The sequence below is a fragment of the Apodemus sylvaticus genome, chromosome 1 (assembly GCF_947179515.1).
Source record: "Apodemus sylvaticus chromosome 1, mApoSyl1.1, whole genome shotgun sequence".
In the NCBI taxonomy this organism is placed as follows: domain Eukaryota; kingdom Metazoa; phylum Chordata; class Mammalia; order Rodentia; family Muridae; genus Apodemus; species Apodemus sylvaticus.
The window spans coordinates 60990105-60994170 of record NC_067472.1 but is presented as its reverse complement, the minus strand read 5'-3'; the positions used below and the strand labels follow the sequence as shown (position 1 = coordinate 60994170).

Below are 4066 nucleotides of genomic sequence, written 5' to 3'. Positions count from 1 at the left end.
TGACTCCACTTGGTGGAAGAGGGGCCCCCCCAAGTCTTGTCCTGCCCAGTCCCCAGACTTCTTAGCCCCTGTCTCCATTCTCTCCTCTGCCCCTCCCTTCTCCTCTTCCTTACTGCCCCCAAAAGAAATGAATCATTTTGTCCTATATTTTCAGATGGGAAGCACTTAGAGCTCATGAGAGAGTCACAGAGAAGCAGGAGGCACCGGGTCCCATCTTCCCTAGCTAGCAGCTGGAGGCACTGGGTGCCCATCTTCCCTAGTTGGCAGCTGTTGCCTTCTTGTCTAGGCTTTCCATTCATCCTAGGCTTGAAAAGTCACAGGCTGTTTGTTCTGTGACTGAGTCCACAGACCAAAAATGTAAGGACTCTTGAGCCTCAAGACTTATGTTAGATAAGGCTTTGTGTTCTGAACTAACAGGGCAGGCATTTGGGGAGGGGGCAAGACTAGATATCAGGAAGGTTGTGCCTTGGTGAAGAACTCAGTCAGAGAGGGATTCAGGGGGCAGAGAGATACAATTAGGAATTAAACAACTGCTTTGTGCTAAGCAGCCAGTCGCTTCTGCCTTCTCTCCACGCTGACTGCAAGGCAACAATGAACAGCTCCACATTCGCTCTCTGACTCCCCAGAGCTCTTCTGGTGAAGGGAGGCTTACCTTTATTCTATTCACAGCACCCCAGCTCTGTCCTCTAGGACCCTAAGCCCCTCTTCAGTATCCTTTCATTTGCCTCTGTGGCCAATGCCATGTTCATGTGCCCACCTCAGCTGTTCCTGAAAGACTGTTCCTTCATCGGTCCTGCTAAGTCCTCAGAGCTAGCCCAGCTGCCTGCGAAGGACCAGTGAGACCCGAGTTCTTGTTTTTGATCCCCGAACATGACATGGGAAGTTTGGAACATAGGGGCAATCATTGTTTCCTCAGGGCTCCAGGTCTTTCTGGTACAGGTTCTGGTGCTGGTGTTTGTGACCTCAAAGCCTGCTCCTCTAAACTTTTCCAGGATCTTTACAGTGGTGTCCACAGGCTTCCTAGACAAATGTTCAACTGATGCTTAAGGACCTAGGAAGAAGGTGACATGAGACACAAATGGCCATGTCCTTCATTGAGGGTGTTGAGTCCCTAGAATGTGTTACTGTCACCTGGTCCTCACCAGGGACCTCCTCCAAGAGAAGAGAAGATTTCATGAAAATCACTTGCCAGCATAGATACCATGTTCTCCCCCACACTGAGGTGGAGGAGGCAGGAGAGCTGTCATCCACCTGAGCCCAGCAGAGGACAGAAGGACAGAAGGCCAGGCAGCAGCTCCAGTGGTGGTTAGTGTTGACTGTCAGCTTGAAAGGATCTAGAACCGCCAAGGAGATGGAGTTTTGGCTGTGACCGTGAGGGATTATCTAAACAAGGTTAACTGAGGAATGAAGACTCAGCCTAAGTGTAGGTAGCATCACCCATGGGCTGCTATTCAGACCGACTAAAAAGGAGAAATGGGTCTCTCTCTGCTTCCTGACAGGGGATGCAATGTAACCAGCCACCCCATGCTCTTGCCGCTCTGCCTTCCCCTCCATAATGGGCTGTATCCCCTTGAACTATGAGCCAGAATAAGCTCTTTCTCCTTTAAGTTGCTTTTGTCGGGGTGTCCATCCCAGCAGTGAGAAAGCAGTACACACAGCTCCAGGCCATGGGCCCACAGATGCTCCAAACATGGGTTAGGCTGGTCCTGAGCAGTGGTTGGATTGACTTGTGAAAGATATGACATGACTCTCTCTACTCATGAGACACTGATGCCAGTGGACAAGATGTCCCCGGGTCTTGTTTAGCCAAGGACAAGGACTTTGGTTGGTGAGTGAGACGCACATCCCAAGGTTGAATGAACAGGATCTCAGCTGAGGCTGAGAGCCCTGGAGCAGACAAAGTGCAGAGGCATCTCAGAAGATAGGTCTCTGGTCAGGCACCTGACTGTGGTGTGATTGGGCTTTGGAGGGAGAAGAAAGGGCAGGCTTAGGCTGGGTTTTGACCCCTCTTAAGGCCTTGGGCACTGAATCGGACTAAGTGTGGAGGCCACTGGGCAGGGTCACATTCTAGGACCTGATCCCAAGGACCCAGCACATGGGTCAAAGGTTTTAAACTTTCCAGACATATTCTCTGAAGAATACCAAAACATTGACATTCAGATTGCAGAGGATCCGGATTCCCACAGCTGTCTGAATAATAGTCATCAACCAAGCCTGGTCTGGCCTAAACACTGTCATCAGGCATTGCTGATGGCAGGGTGGGTAGCCACAGCCCCACTGTGGGCTGTCCCAGGTAGTCCTGTGCTTGGCAGTCAGGGCTCTTGGGACTGGAGTCTTTCTTCAGTCTTGGCCAGAGTTGGTATCCTTCGAGGGTAACCCAACTCCATACCAGGATTAGTGCTGGCTATTGAGGGCATTAAGAACTCTGTACAGAGAGGAGTTCAGGGGCCCTTTTGTGAGGAGACAGAGCGTGAACAGCCATGTGGTTCTTTGCTGTTGTAGCTCTGGTGTCTCAGCATAGACCCGCAGCAGGAGAGGCAGTCTCTTCTCTCTCTCCTTCCTCTTGTGAGAGTTTTTTGATCTTCAGCTACATTTTCAGCTTTTCAAGAAACCTTATCAAAGGTGATGGCTAGCAATGTTACCAACAAGATAGATCCTCGATCCATGAGTTCCTGTGTATTCATTGGGAATCTCAACACTCTGGTGGTCAAGAAGTCTGATTTGGAGGCCATCTTTTCAAAGTATGGCAAAATTGTGGGTTGCTCTGTGCATAAGGGCTTTGCCTTTGTCCAGTATGTTAGTGAAAGAAATGCCGGAGCTTCTGGAGCTGGAGAGGATGGCAGAATGATCGCTGGCCAGGTTTTAGATATTAACCTGGCTGCAGAGCCAAAGGTGAACTACGGAAATGCAGGTGTGAAATTATCTATATGTTCAGAGATGTACGGTTCCTCATTGGACTTGGACTGTAACTTTCAATGGGATTATTGTGACAGGATGTACAGTTACCCAGCACATGTTCCTCCTCCTCCTCCTCCTCCTCCTCCTCCTCCTCCTCCTCCTCCTCCTCCTCCTCCTCCTCCTCTTCCTCCTCCTCTTCCTCTTCCTTCTCCTCCTCCTCCTCCTATTGCTCGAGCTCTGGTGCCTTCCAAACCAGCACGTGTCAGGGAACACCCCACGAAGGGGCAAAAGTGGATTCAATTCAAAGCGCAGACAACAGGGATCTTCTTCCAAGTCATTGAGAGGTGATGACTTTCAGGCCATTAAAAAGGAGCTGACTCAGATAAAAACAAAAAGTGGATTCTCTTCTGGAAAGCCTGGAAAAAAATTGAAAAGGAACAAAGCAAACAAGCAGAGATGAAGAATGAAAAGTCTGAAGAAGAGCAGAGCAGCACCTCTGTGAAGAAAGATGAGACAAATGTGAAGATGGAGTCGGAGGCAGGTGCAGATGACTGCTGAGGAGGGTGACCTGCTGGATGATGACGTAATGAAGATGGGGGGATGACCAGCTGGAGTTGAAGGATGATGAAAAAGAGCCGGAGGAAGAAGAAGATGGCAGAGACAGCGCCAATGGGGAGGATGACTCTGAAGCACATAGTGGAGCTTAGAAATCTTATCATTTACCTAGGCGCTTATGAGAGATCAAAATAGCACCAGATCATCTCTCCTAGAATCTTCTGCACATTCTCACTGTTCTCCATCCTTATGCTTCCTGTGTTCATTATTCATAATTGCCCTGTGCCTAGTTACATTTTCACATCCTTTGATGCTCCTTAGTAGTTTCATTAAATCTGACCCTGCAAGTTTTGCTTTATTTTTGATACCTCTTTGACTTAACAATAAAAAGTTGTATGGTTCTTATCAACTGTCTCCAAAATAATCTCTTGTTGTGCAGGGAGTACAGTTCTTCCATTCATGATTTCAGTAGTTGCTTCCCTAACTGCAGAGGCAGCTCATTTACTTGTAACCCGAGAGCAGCTTTGCATCAGAGGTGTGTGTTTTCCCTCACATGAGTGGGACTGTTACAACACAAATGTAAACATGTATTTTTGTGAATGGGAGTTGGCAT

General features: G+C 48.6%; 1 pseudogene; it reads left to right on the top strand.

Annotated features, from left to right (window-relative positions):
- The first annotated feature begins 2625 nt into the window (after positions 1 to 2625).
- On the top strand, positions 2626 to 3605 carry LOC127677005 (heterogeneous nuclear ribonucleoprotein C-like; annotated as a pseudogene).
- The last annotated feature ends 461 nt before the right edge of the window (positions 3606 to 4066 follow it).